The sequence below is a fragment of the Schistocerca americana genome, chromosome 6 (assembly GCF_021461395.2).
Source record: "Schistocerca americana isolate TAMUIC-IGC-003095 chromosome 6, iqSchAmer2.1, whole genome shotgun sequence".
Classification (NCBI taxonomy): Eukaryota; Metazoa; Arthropoda; class Insecta; order Orthoptera; family Acrididae; genus Schistocerca; species Schistocerca americana.
The window spans coordinates 348,862,409-348,877,220 of NC_060124.1; positions in this window are offsets into that span (position 1 = coordinate 348,862,409).

Here is a 14,812-nt window from a genome sequence, read left to right on the forward strand (position 1 = left end):
TTTACAATTTGTACAGAAAGCAGATGGCAGTTATAAGAGTCGAGCGGCATGAAAGGGAAGCAGCGGTTGGGAAGGGATTGAGACAGGGTTGTAGCCTGTCCCCGATGTTATTCAATCTGTATATTGAGCAAGCAGTAAAAGAAACAAAAGAAAAATTCGGAGTAGGTATTAAAATGCAAGGAGAAGAAACAAAAACTTTGAGATTCGCCTATGACATTGTAATTCCGTCAGAAATAGCAAAGGACTTGGAAGAGCAGTTGAACGGAGTGGACAGTGTCTTGAAAGGAGGATATAAGATGAACATCATCAAAAGCAAAACGAGGATAATGGAATGTAGTCGAATAAAGTCGGGTGATGCTGAGGAATTAGATTAGGAAATGAGACACTTAAAGTAGTAAAGGAGTTTTGCTATTTGGGGAGCAAAATAACTGATGATGGTCGAAGTAGAGAGGATATAAAATGTAGACTGGCAATGGCAAGGAAAGCATTTCTGAAGAAGAGAAATTTGTTAACATCGAGTATAGATTTAAGTGTCAGGAAGTCATTTCTGAAAGTATTTGTATGGAGTGTAGCCATGTATGGAAGTGAAACGTGGACAATAAATAGTTTAGACAAGAAGAGAGTAGAAGCTTTCGAAATGTGGTGCTACAGAAGAATACTGAAGATTAGATGGGTAGATCACATAACTAATGAGGAGGTATTGAATAGAATTGGAGAGAGTAGTAGTTTGTGGCACAACTTGACTAGAAGAAGGGATCGGTTGGTAGGGCATATTCTTAGACATCAAGGGATCGCCAATTTAGTATTGGAGGGGAGTGTGGAGGGTAAAAATCGTAGAGGGAGACCAAGAGATGAATACACGAAACAGATTCAGAAGGATGTATGTTGCAGTAGGTACTGGGAGATGAAGCAGCTTGCACAGGATAGAGTAGCATGGAGAGCTGCATCAAACCTGTCTGTGGACTGAAGACCACAACAACAACAACAACAACAACAACAACCACCCCTTGTTGGGGTGGTGCAGTGCTTACTAGCCGAGACAAAGATGTTGAAACTTTTCTGTCTCAGTTCGACCTTTGCCTCTCAAACACTGGGCCGCCACACATTTCATTGTGGCTCTTGGTAGTTACTTGGCCATTGATTTATCAATTTGTAGCCCAGGACTTCTCCCATCTATCCACTGGAGAGCACATGACAACCTGTGTGGTAGTGACTACTTCTACATCTTCCTGTCACTGCCCCAGCATTGGGCCCACGGATGCCTGCTCAGATGGGCTTTAAACGATGCGGACTGGGAAACTTTCGCCTCTGCTGTCACTATTGAATCTGCCCCACATGGTAACATAGATGTGATGGTTGAGCAAGTGACTACAACAATTGTTTCTGCGGCAGAAAACGCGATTCCTGGCTCTTTAGGGTGCCCGAGGCGTAAGGTAGGCCCTTGGTGGTCACCAGAAGTCGCTGAAGTAATTAAGGAGCGTTGGCGAGCTCTACAGCGGCAACCTTTCCCAGAGCACCTCATAGCCTTTTAACGGCTTCATGCTTGTGTTCGCTACCTTATCAAACAACTGAAGCAGGACTGCTGGGAGAGATACGTCTCGACCATTGGGTGCCATACGTAACCTTCCCAAGTCTGGGCAAAGATCAAACGTCTCATCGGGTACGAGGCCCCAACAGGTGTCCCCAGTGTTACCATAAATGGCGTGTCATCTACTGATGCAAACGCGATTGCAAAGCACATTGCTTGAGCCTCTGCGATGGAGAATTACCCCCAGCCTTTTGTACACTCCAACGGTGGATGGAAGGGAATGTCCTCTCATTCACTACACGCTGCAGTGAATCCTCTAACACCCCATTTACAGAGTGGGAGCTCCTCAGTGCCCTTGCACATTGTTCTGAAATAGCTCCTGGGCCTGATCGCATCCACAGCCAGATGGCGTCTTTCCATTGCAATGGCGGGAGAGGACCATCATTCCAGTGCTTAAACCCAGTAAAAACCTGCTTGATGTGGATAGCTATCAGCCCATCAGCCTCACCAATGTTCTTTGTAAGCTGCTGGAATATATGGTATGTCGGCAGTTGGATTGGGTCTTGGAGTCACGTGGCTTCCTGGCTCCATGTCAGGGCGGCTTCTGCCGTGGTCGCTCTACCGCTGATAATCTTCTGTCCCTCTAGTCTGCCATCCGAACAGCCTTTTCCAGATGGCAATACCTGATTGCCTTCTTTTTTGACTTACGTAAAGCATACGACACGACTTGGCGACATCATATCCTTGCCACATTGTATGAGTGGGGTCTCCGGGGACCACTCCCAATTATTATTGAAAACTTCCTGTCTCTCCGTACTTTCCACGTCCAAGTTTGTGCCTACCATAGTTCCATCAATATCCAGGAGAATGGAGTCCCGCAGGGCTCTGTATTGAGTGTCTCTCTATTTTTAGTGGCCATTAATGGTCTAGCAGCAGCTGTTGGGCCCTCCGTCTCACCTTCTCTGTATGCAGACAACTTCAGCATTTCGTACTGCTGCTCCAGTAGTGGTGTTGCTGAGTGGCACCTACAGGGAGCCATCCACAAGGTGCAGTCATTGGGTTCTAGCCCACGGTTTCCAGTTTTCAGCTGCGAAGTCGTGTGTCGTGCACTTCTTTCAGCGTCATACCGTTCATCCGGAACCAGCACTTTACTTTAATGACGATCCACTCACTGTAGTGGAGACATATCAGTTCCTAGAATTGGTTTTCGATGCTCGATTGATTTGGCTCCCTCATCTTTGTCACCTTAAGCAGAAGTGCTGGCAGCACCTCAATGCCCTCCATTGCCTGAGCAACACCAACTGGGGTGCAGATCACTCTGCGCTGCTGCAGCTCTACAGAGCCCTTGTCCACTCCATAATTGACTATGGGAGTGCGGTTTATGGTTTGACAGCGCCTTCAGCATTGCATTTATTCGACCATGTGCACCACTGTGGCGTACAACTAGTGACAGGAGCTTTTAGGACGAATCCGGTGACCAGTGTACTGATGGAAGCTGGTGTCCCTTCATTGCAGATCAGATGTGTGCAACTGCTCGTCAGTTACACAGCACACATTCATAGTTCCACTGAGCATCCAAATTACCATCTCCTTTTCCCGCCCGCAGCAGTCCATCTCCTGCATCGGTGACCCAGATCGGGCAACGATTGCGGTTCGCGTGCAGTCCCTTCTCTCCGAAGTGGGGTCCTTCTCTTTACCAACTCCACTTCTGGTCCATTTACGTACACCTCCAAGGTGTATGCCTCAGCCGCAGCTTCATCTGGACCTACCATATGGCCCTAGGGGCTCCATTGACCCTGTGGCTCTCCGCTGTCAGTTCCTCTTGATTCTTGATGTGTTCCAGAGCTCTGAAGTGGTTTACACCAATGGCTCGATGGCTGGTGGTCGCATTGGCTTTGCCTACGTGCATGACAGCCATATTGAACAGCATTCCTTACCCGAGGGCAGCAGTGTATTCACTGCAGAGCTGGTGGCCAATTCTTGTGCACTTCAGTATCTCCGTTCATGCCTTTTATGTGCTGACTCCTTGAGCAGCCTGAAAACTATTAACCAGTGCTACCCTTATCATCCTTTCATAGCATCCATCTATGCCCTGGAACGGTCCAGTCGTTCAGTGGTGTTTGCCTAGACCCCTGGCCATGTCGGAATCCCAGGAAATGAACTTGCTGACAAGCTGGCCAAACAGGCTACATGGAAACCACTTCTGGAGATGGGCATCCCCGCAACTGACCTGCGTTCGTTATTACGCTTCAGCTTTGGGAGACGGGATGGCAAAATCTCGGTACACACAACAAACTGCAAGCCATTAAGGGGACCACAAATGTGTGGAAGTCCTCGATGAGGGCATCTCGCAGGGACTCTGTGGTTCTCTGCAGGCTCCGCATTGGCCATGCATGGGTGACCCAGGGCTACCTACTGCGCCGTGAAGACCACCTCAGTGTCGGTACGGCATCCGATTGACAGTGGCTCATATTCTTCTGCTGTGTACTTCTTTGGCTGCCCTGCGACTACAACTTCTGTTGCCGGACTCATTATCATTGGTTTTAGCAGACAATGCCTCATCGGCTGATTTGGTTTTATGTTTAATCCATGAGGGAGGGTTTTATCATTTGATCTGTGTTTTAGCGCTTGTCCTTTGTCTCTGTGTGTCCTCCGCCCTAATGCTTTTAGGGTGAAGGTTTTAATGTGTTGCAGGGTGGCTGGCTATTCCTTTTTATTTTCGTGGTAGTCCAGCCACTGTAATCTGCTTCCTTGTTTTACTCTCTTGTTTCTTGTATATCTCTTTTGTTCTCTTGTCCTCTTTTGTTCCTTTTAGTGTTTTTAGCCTTTACTTTCTTTCCAGTTTGTGTTATATGTCTTATCTATTTTATTCTCACACTTGCGGCATTGTTTTATTAGGAACAAGGGACTGATGACCTCGTAGTTTGGTCCCTTTCCCCCAACCAACCGACCAACTGACTGTGGTAGGTGTGGACTTCTTGTCTATTTTGGCTACAATAATGCGTTCAGTATGCTGTTTATAGTAGCTTACCTGCACTCCTATTTTTTATTCATTACTAAACCTGCTCCTGCATTACCCCTATTTGATTTTATATTTATAACCTTGTATTCACCTGACCAGAAGTCTGGTTACTCCCGCACCGATGTTCACGAATTCCAACTATATCTACATTACTGGCAATTAAAATTGCTACACCAAGAAGAAATGCAGATGATAAGCAGGTATTCATTGGACACATATATTATACTAGAACTGACATGGGATTACATTTTCACGCAATTTGGGTGCATAGATCCTGAGCAATCAGAACCCAGAACAACCACCTCTGGCCGCAATAACGGCCTTGACACACCTGGGCGTTGTCAAACAGAGCTTGGATGGTGTGTACAGGTACAGCTGCCCATGCAGCTTCAACACGATACCAGTTCATCAATAGGAGTGACTGGCGTATTGTGACGAGCCAGTTGTTCGGCCACCATTGACCAGATGTTTTCAATTGGTGAGAGATCTGGAGAATGTGCTAGCCAGGGCAGCAGTTCTGTATCCAGAAAGGCCCATACAGGACCTGCAACATGCGGTCGTGCATTATCCTGCTGAAATGTAGGGTTTCGCAGCGATTGAATGAAGGGTAGAGTCATGGGTTGTAACACATCTGAAATGAAACGGCCACTGTTCAAAGTGCCGTCAATGCGAACAAGAGGTGACCGAGACATGTAACCAATGGCACCCTATACCATCACGCGGGGTGATATGGCAGTACGGCGATTATGAATGCACGCTTCCAATGTGCGTTCACCGCAATGTCGCCAAACACGGATGCGACCATCATGATGCTGTAAACAGAACCTGGATTCATCCGAAAAAATGACGTTTTGCCGTTCGTGCACCCAGGTTCGTCGTTGAGTACACCATCACAGGCGCTCCTGTCTGTGATGCAGCATCAAGGGTGACTGAATCCATGGTCTCCGAGCTGATAGTCCAAGTTTGCTCAAACGTCGTCGAACTGTTCGTGCAGATGGTTGTTGTCTTGCAAATGTCCCTATCTGTTGACTCAGGGATAGAGACGTGGCTGCACGATCCGTTACAGCCATGCGGATAAGATGCCTGTCATCTCGACTACTAGTGATACGAGGCCGTTAGGATCCAGCATGGCGTTCTGTATTACCCTCCTGAATCCACCGATTCCATATTCTGCTATCGCCAATTTATTATGTTGTTGTAATCGTACATAGCGTTCATGTTCTGCTACTAGTAAGCTGACAGGTCTCTCTGTTTCTCCTATGTAGGCAGCTCCGCAATCACACCATAGTTCGTAAACTCCCTCAGTGTTAGGATTGTTCACTGCATCCTTGGTGGAACCTATCATTTCATGGATCCTGTGACTGCTTCCACTATCGGCGATATCAGAACACCACCATGACTGTGGACAACCTATCAGGTTCCAGGAAGCCTGAGTACTGGTGAAAGAATCGTGGATGTGAGAACGCAAAGCAGCTTGACAACATCAACAGAGAAGATGGCTACAAACTCCCGGCATCCTGGCTGCCGGCTGTCCCAGTCCAACAGGCCGCGAGAGGTCATGGGGCAGAAGCTACACGGGACACAGATGTATCTGCACAAGCAGCTGTAGAGCACCTGTCAGTCCACATCCGCGTACACCAGGAGGAAAACTTGCCAACCAGAAGCCGAACGCTGATTTGCGGACTGCTACCAATCGTTGACGACATGGACATCCACAAATAGCCTCTTTCTTTCCATCTTCCATTATGTCATGACTAGCCAATCATATTAGAGGGCCAATTAAAAGTTTTACTACAGTGACATCAGACATTGATAGTCTGTAATAAATAGAAGCACCTATCCCCGTGCAAAACCAGTCATGCCCTGAGGAAGGCCATTTCAATTCGACCGAAATGTCGGTTTTAGTTTATTATTTTAGCAATCACTCCGCATAATACCCAGAAGAATTTAATCACTACCTACTATGTGGTTTTCATCATTTAATAGAATGTGATGTAGTTCACTTTCGTGAGTTTTGAGATAAACAGTGAGACGATGGATGAAATTGCAAAGTATTATCACATCTGTAAGTCACTGGTTGATTAAATGTACATCTCTTGACTTTTTCCACATCCCTAAATGTTCTCCTTCATGACGGTATCAATGGGAAATGTGAGTGAATGTATGCCTTTCATTATCAATAATTTGTCTTTAATTTGTTTAGTCTGCAGCAGACAGTAATCCTTGACCGACTCTACTTAATTTTGTTTTCAATGCACTGCAAAACAATGGTTCTATTTGTATGAATGCACTTCACACGCTTGCTGCTGCAAGGCCACCGGAGACACAGCAGAGGTTCCCACCTTTCCTTCTCATCCTGCCCGTAAGTCTTCCCTGACCCGAGGTTGTGGGTGACTTTTCCGAACTCTGCCCCCAAAACCTCTCGGTCCTTTTCCTTCACTCCTCTTCCAGCCCCTTCAACACTTCAGCCAGGAGGAGGAGCCACTGGTTCCAAAAGCTTGCATGTGTAAAACCTTTTTTTTGTGTGTGTGTTTTCCTGCCACTGCTTGGTAAGTAGATTTCAGTGAAATGTGTACTTTTTGTTAAAACAGAAATAAAAAATGAAATTTTCAAAATGTGTTTGCTACAATAAAACTGTCAGCAGGAAATATATACAATCATGACAAAGCTAAATAAAAATAACTCTTACACTTACGTGTTGTCAGTCACATATTTCCAGCAGGTGTAGTGGACTTCAGCAAGCACTAATAAAGCAAATACTAAAACAATGTAATGTGTAACAGCTCATCTTCTGTCACTAAAGCTGCTGCAGGGTGTTCAATTGTAAACTGAGTGCCAGTCTGATTTGCTGTTACATGCCGATATGCAATAGATTCAAAGCATTACAGTGAAAGATTGCCGAAACAGTGTGGATCCTAAATTCAGTGTCTCACATGCCCAACCAACCAGGCAGATTGAGTTTCTGTACACTGAAGGTCATTCCAAGACTATATAGTGTGTTGGCTAAAATTGCAAAGGGGCACAGCAGGGTGCTCTTCTGGGGATACCATATTTTATGGACTTCAAGACACTACAGACTGTAAAACATACCTTAATTTTTGAGCAATTTTTTAAAAATAACACTTTTACCTTTTTTTACTATTAGACTGCAAAGCTAGCCAAAAAAAAATTGTAGGGTAAGGAGGCCACAACAAGCTGAGTCGGGGAAGTGAAAAAGGATTTAGAAAGAAACAATACAAAAACAGAAAATATAAACAGAGAAGCCTTTCAGGGAAAAAGTATTGAAAATGGAAGGATTCCAAGAGCAGGGTAGCTAAAAAGTCTTGTTCGGAATGGTCTGAAGACAGAATGAAGAAACATACTGAACAGATTAAAAAATACTGGAAGACTGAGAGCATTACTTACACCACACTCCTTGAAAGATTTAATGATGATGTCATCTCTGCACTAGACCATGACTGTTTTATCCATCGACACACTTGTTTGATGGCAGGTCACTTTAAAGCTCCCTTCAGTGTGAAGTGTGGGATTTTGTCAATCTGTTCCATTCCTTTCTCATATACACTTTGAATGGTTTATTTATTGAGACCTCGAGAGGTTGCAATTGTGAAGTCAGTCCTGGAATAACAGCAAGCTCTGTCGTTGCCTGTCTCAATTTCTCTGTCACAGAATTTTTCAAATGACTGCTAAACTGATCTAGCACAAGAAGAGAACTCTTCTACATAAAACCCATTTCCTCCCACACTCTGTTAATCCATAATTTCATACCAACCTTGTCCATCCAACACTTGTCATTTATGTGACCACCACCACGTGACGGTATTTCAGAAGGTTTTTGGTATCGTTTTGCACTTGAAAATAATCATTGGATTAAGCTTGGTACTGTCAGCAGAAAAGAACAGTGTAGTGCATTTTTTTCATATGAATGTGTTTTTGTAGTTACAGTTCTAGTACTTTTCATGGCAACAGTTCTGTTACTCTGCACAACAAATGTCAGAGGCGTTTTATCCATATTCGCTATTTGGCTTAGTTCCATGCTGGTTTTCTCTCCACATTGAATAATAAAGCAGTGGAAAGACAGTATCTTCTCTTCATACTCTCGGCGCATTTTCTCAGACCTTTTGGTTTTTGTTTCCATGCTAAGTCCATGGATTTTCATAAACCTGTAGCACCAACCAATGCCATTCTTAAAGCCTGTTAAGTTCCATTGTAGTACTGGCTTACAAGTGTGTATTTAGAATCATTTTTAATATTAATTCCAGTGCCATTTTGAAGGTGTTCTTCAATCTTCAATCCATTTCAATACATTGTCTTCTAGTTTGGCCATTTTGCATTCCCTTCTCTATTTGCACCTTCTTCTTCTTCTTCCAGTTCTGCTTTAAAAGCCCGCTAGTCGCGAATAGTTTTTGCTGTTGGTGAAAGGCCAAAATGCCGCCCAGCTGCTCTGTTTCCATGTTGTTCTGCATATGCTGTTACTTTCAATTTATAACCCACATTGCATGAATACTTTTTATTTTTTCCATTACGAAACTAGCTACTAACAAAAATATTGTATTGTTACCGATAGCACAAATAATTTTCAATTCAAGTTCACTGGTGCCATAGACTGTATAGGCTGGATTTGTGATGGTGGGTTGGGAGGGAGATGGTGTGTGCTAGCTTTTGAATCCCTGGAACTCATGTTCACCAAGTCAATGCACTGCTGCTGCCTGGTGAATCCATTGTTGACAGACAGACAGAGATTTCCCATGGAATTGAATATACTGCCATTTTTAAGACTGGCGGGAATTTTAAACCAAACACTGGACATTTTTATATTATTTTTGAGTATAAGACACACTTGAATTTTGGAGGCAATTTCTTGAAGATATAAATGCATCTTATAGTCTGTAAAATACAGTAGCAGCAACTCGTGCAAAAAAGTACTAGTTTTCTGTGCAAGTGGATTCATATATAAATGGCTTCAGAATGACTGACAAGCCTGTTTTCCTCCAAATATAACTGTTAATATAACAGAGGATTAATTGCAGTACGTAGGACACACCCATAGTCAAGTTAACTGATCCTTAGTTCTGTTTCTCTGGCAGGACTTGTATTCTGCTAGGTGCAGAAATGTATCATTGTGGTCAGCAATTACAGTTGCTCTGTCAGAAATCTAATCTTTTCATTCCCCATGAGACACAGCTGAGCTGCAATTTGTCATTCCAGTATCAATGAGCATAAGGTGGAAACTTGTCACTGGCTGGCAGTGTCGTGCTTTGTTGAAACCTACACTGATGCTAAAATTACCTTGAAAAATTTTGGACGCTAGAAGCATGGACTCTTGCTTGTAGAACTAAACCTATCTAGGTTTGAGGCACATTTTGTGGAATGCACAAGTGATTCTGCAGGAAGGTTTGTAGTGAGACTATTCTGTGATGATGCAAGTTAAGTAGGCAGTTCCTTTTACATAGCAGCAAGATTTTTCTCATGGGTTGACCAGAGGTTCACCAGGGATCCTAAATTGAAAGACAAACAAATTTTTTAAGTAAAATTGTTGTGACACTTGGAACCAGCCAACTGCCCCTGGAGGCTTTGCCATATTTGGGTCCATGACCAAGACTACAGACTTATTTGAATGTTCTGCTAAACCCAGAAATGACATCTGACTTGACAGACTGTTAATAGTTGGACCTTTAAGTCTACAGTTGTGCACCAGTGTGTTGTACTTGCAACTGGTATAGATAATATGTATACACACATTTGTATAGCCAATGAATATCAAGCCTGCCAATGTATATTGTAGAGGAGTAACTATACTGCAACTCATCAGTAGTATCAGCCAAAAATGGTTACATATGAAATGGCAGCAAAAATTCTCACAAATTATTTTTAAGATAGTGACTGTATATCTGGTTGTGAAATTATAAAGGAATCGATTACAATTCACACACACACACACACACACACACACACACACACACACACACACACACACGTGTGAATTCCCTTTAAGATATGTTAATAATATAAAAACACTGAGGTCGCTAAAGGACCCATCTGCAAACAAGTTAAAACCGTGAATATGAAAACAATACATATATCTACAAACCAAACAACACAGTGAGCATGTCAAGCCTGAGAAAGAGTTGCATTTGGCAGATGGCTAATCTCTCACTTGATTCATTAGAAAACAATGATCACAAAATTTAATCAAACTACAGCATCACTTACTGGAGGCTGTGATATCAGAAGGTTTATGGCTTTTGTATGTGCACCCAGTACACTAACATAGAATTACACCTTTAAATTGCTATGTTCCGAGTCCAGGGTATGTGCATTTTCCTCACATGGAGCACTCTTGTTATCTTGGTTGCTGCAGCAAATTGATCTATCACCCAGTGCAGACAGAAAGCAAATGTATCTGTGGACATCGTCAGTTATACTGACATGGCATTTGACAGTACCTAAAGGATGCAAGACTTTCGTGGGGCAATGCAAGATGGTACAAAATACGTCAGATGTGTCACAAAATCGTGTAGCTTTGATGGGAACCCATGCCGACTTAATGTAGTGAATATATTCTACTGTTGCACAGAAAAACAGCCTTTGGTAGGATGGATTGAGCCTGGGCCTAAGGTTAGGTTTGGCTTGTCTTGGATGATGGTACTGAGTCTCAGGGGATGTAAAGAAAAGAAAAGGGGAGGGGGAGGAATAGGTCCTCTGGTACACAAGAATAGTAATTCACTATGTGCTATTTCTACATTTTCAAAACACATGTAGACTGCAATGTGTGGTTGCATATTGCATTGCATTACATTTGTCTATAACTTTAGGGTTGTAAGGGAAGAAAGATTAGCTACTGATAATCTTGAAGAACTCCAGTGCTCTGTGTTCTGCGTTGCTGTACACATATATAGCCAAACAAGTTGCACGCTATAAGGAGATGCAACTGAAAAACAAACAGCTTGTCTACAAGAGAAGTCAACATGAATCGCTGTATTCTATTCCTGATGACACGAAGTTGTTGCACGGTGCAGTTGGGGTTCATAATACAATTTCTTTCTTTTTTTCCCCCCTTGGAGAAGCCGGAATTAATATAATAACTTCATCACCTAACAAGATAATGTTGAAAAATGAATATTGTCCCATGTCCTGTTGCATGCATCTCCTATGAAGCAGTATTGATAGTAAATGGAAGTAGTGTCATTTGTAGGACATTGTATCAGTGCTTGATCTGCCAATTACTGAAGCATCATTGTTGAAACAACTTGTTGGATACTTACAGCCACCACAAGTAGAAGCTGTCAGGCCCCTATTTCAGTTGGAAGCATTCTTTTCAGCCATTGGTAGGTATGTGTAACAAAGAGGTAGATGTCAGTCTCTTGTCACAATGGGACAGATTGTACTGGAATACACTGAAAAATCCATAAACTCTCAAGTTATTGTGAAATGGGAAGCTGGACTGAAATCTTCCAAGTATCCCCCATAACAACATTTGAAAATAACTCTTAGCATGTCTAATTGAGGCTTGTTCATTCATCTTAAACCCATCCTGCAATTGTACTGTTGCCAAAGTCTTTGCCCCTAGCCACTTCACAAGTGGAATGCCTATCACAAGTGTGTATCAGCCAGATTTAGATACAGTTGGACTTAGCTTGCTATCTGTGGGGAAAATTATTAACAACAGCTGCAGAGGTTTTGTTGGTAATGGTCACCTGACGACTACATCACCTGCAGCAGTGGGCCAGGATGATGGTCCTGCTCATTAGTTGTAGTGAAGGAAGGCAGCCAGCTCCCTTGTGCTGGAAGTTTGCTATTATGGAGGATATGCATTTTGGGGAGGCAGAATGGTATAGATGACAATGGTCTGTGCACCACAGAGGGCATTAAGGAACTGATCACTAAAACATGCCCACTTTTAAACAAAACAAGTGTATTGTGAACATTGTTGATGCCTTCCAATGCAATCAATGACTTTTTTATTATTTTATTTTCCTTTCCTTCTCTTGTTTTATTTTAGTAGTTACATTATGAGGTTTCCATTGTCTGACAGTTAATTTAGTAGCACAAATTAGTAAATCTGGGGTTCACAGAGGAAATCACTATTTCTTGGCAGCCTGTATGTTTAGTCATTACATTCGACTGAATTACCAGAAAGTGCAGCCCCCTTTGTGCAGGTATACTTGAGTGACAGAGGAGTGCAAGTGGGCATGTTCAAGGGTCCATATGTTAAGTGACTTAAACAAGGTAACAGTAATGTGGAATTCAAGTTTGATGTGAATAGTAAGTCCTGAATCCATGAAGTGCCAACATATGGATTAGGCAATGATTTAATGTTAAGCATTTGGAACAGTGGCTTCCCCATCGGTGGTCTGTGACTAACAAGAAATAAGTGCTTTCGTATTTCAACACGAATAGTAATGTTTATTACAGAAGAGCATAATGGTCAGTGAGTAGTTTACCACTGTTAACACTTATGAATAGTCATTGAAAATGGAGCATTGTGTGTTGCAGCAACTTTATGTATGTTGCCACAGGATATAGTGCCCAAAAAGTGTAACCAATGTACAACAGGCTTCATCCTAATTGGGGAAAAAAAGTAAAGGTGAAATATGGTACTACCACATTGCATACTCCAGCTGTAAAGCAAACATTTAACAGGTGAACTGCTATGAAATTGAATTACCCTGTCATTGTGCAAGAGGAAGCTGACAGGCTTATGGTCTAATACTTTGGGTTCTATTCAATCATGGAAAAACACTTATAGAATATATAAGAACAGTTAGATATGTAACTAAACAGGCACAAGGTCATTCCAACATAATTAAATTCTAGCTTGTAGAAAAGAATACTAATTCGCCCAGAATGACAAACTCTATTTTAAACAATCTTCATGGAAGAAGACTTTTGGATTCTGAAAGACCCCAACAAAGATTAAAGTGAAAAGTATTTTCAAAATTTGTCCTGTAAGCATACAGCAATAATTATTAAAATGAGATGATGAGAAATATTGGAATATTAGTAGCAGAAGAAACAAGATAGAGAGATGAAGGAACAGTGTAGTCACATGGCTTTTTGGTGTGAAAAGGTGGCTTGCTTTGTGTTTGAGTATGGAATAGTGATAGTGAGAATAAGAATGAATTTAGACTTAACAGTTGAATCCAGAACCACCTCTTGTACTAGCAGCAAAAATAACATCCAAAGTCATCCCTATTTAAGACTCAGAATGGAATTTTAGATGGTGGTGCAAGTCTTTGGCTGGATTCCGGTAGACAGCAGACAGGAAATTGGAAATCCCGAGATAATCAGACACAAAGTAAAACATACCGAATAAAATTTTCACTCCAAAGTAATGGTCTGTCCTGATACGAAACTTCCTGGCATATTAAAACTATGTGCCAGACCAAGACTTGAACCCTGGACCTTTGCCTTCTGTGAAGTTTGGGAAGTAGGAAATGAGGCAATGGCAGAAGTAAAGCCATGAGGATGGGTTATGAGTCACGTGTAGGTAGCTCAGTCAATAGAGCACTTGCCCACAAAAGACAAATGTCCCAAGTTTGGGGTCTTAGTCCAACAAACAGTTTTAAGCTGCCAGGGTGTTTTAAAAGATACCTTATTAGCCACGACTGTAACTTATCATAGTGTTTGGATCTGGGGAGGTTAACTATGGGTAACATTAATGTTGAAATTAAATATATTTTAACTTTCTTAGCTCCATAGTGAGCTGATAGTGTACTGTGTATTGTTACATGAAGACTTACAATGAATTAGTGTATAAAAACAGCAGATGAGTAGTGTAAGAGGAAGAGAAGTACTCCCCCCCCCCCCCCCTCAAAGTAGCTGTCTTTCTCCTTCTATACAGACATTAGTGTGGGGACAATAGGTGGAAGAGTTGGTCTCGAGACCATTTACAACAAGACAAAGGCACTGGATATATAATAGATTCAAGTAGCTGGGAGAAAGTAGGTAAGATTGTATACTCTTTGACCTGAGAAGTTTATAATAAAAATAACATATCAACAGGTGCACAGTTCAGAGGCAACAATCAGGAATGCAGTAATATTTTTACTTGAGATGATAACACTATGATGACAGAAAACTTGAAGAGGAAAAATTCTTAGAAAGATTTTGGGCCCAAAAGGGGAGTTGAAAGCTAGAAGTGAATATCAAAAGAACTGCATTTAGAACTTGAGGGCAATGTTCTAAGAAATCAGACTCAAGAGTGCTTTGGGTAGAATACCAGATGTGGGTGATAAAGTATAGGAACACAGGAAAACAAG